The following is a 708-nucleotide window of genomic DNA, read 5'->3' as shown; positions in this document are numbered from 1 at the left end:
CTGTAAAGAGAGGATTACATGTCTAAGTTCTGTCTAACAAATGCAGGCACAGAATGAGATTTACCAGTATCTCCATTCCTTCCATAAGCTAAATAATAGTAACTAAGTATTTTTAAAGATACAGCTGTTTTTTCACTTTATATAAAGTGAGGGTATAGTGTCAACACTGTATACTCTGATTCTAGACTGGAGAAGATTATTCAAACTTAATGTTTCAGGTTTTAAAATGCCCTAAAAACAGAGTATTAGATTTAGATCTCAAAAAAAGGATAATTTTGGATTGACTTTCAAAGTACTAATTCTAATTATACTTTTCTTTTGGTAGCGTGACTTTTCTTATACCTAAGAACATATTACAAATGTCAAAACTGTTGCATTTTGACATTGCAAAACATGCCTTGAACTCTTGAACTACTGTGAAAAGAATCACTGTTGTGAAGACTTTTTGTAAGCTAGCTGATGTTCTTAAATATGTAAAAAGATACTGCCTTTCAACAGATAGGCCCAAATGAATGTATATAGGAATATGGAAAAATAAATTAGGTTTTAAAATGAGAATTGGGCAATAAATTGTATAAAAAATATGCAGATGGAGATTTTAATAGTTGCAATTTAATTATTGAAGGTGAAGAGAATTCCAAATTCCAAAGAGAAATGAATGATATTCAGATGTTTTATTAATTTCTAGTCTGTGAAAATATGCATTTT

Source organism: Galeopterus variegatus, unplaced genomic scaffold (assembly GCF_000696425.1).
Source record: "Galeopterus variegatus unplaced genomic scaffold, G_variegatus-3.0.2 Scaffold4547, whole genome shotgun sequence".
NCBI lineage: Eukaryota > Metazoa > Chordata > Mammalia > Dermoptera > Cynocephalidae > Galeopterus > Galeopterus variegatus.
The sequence above is the reverse complement of the archived record's forward strand: the minus strand, read 5'-3'. Positions refer to the sequence as shown.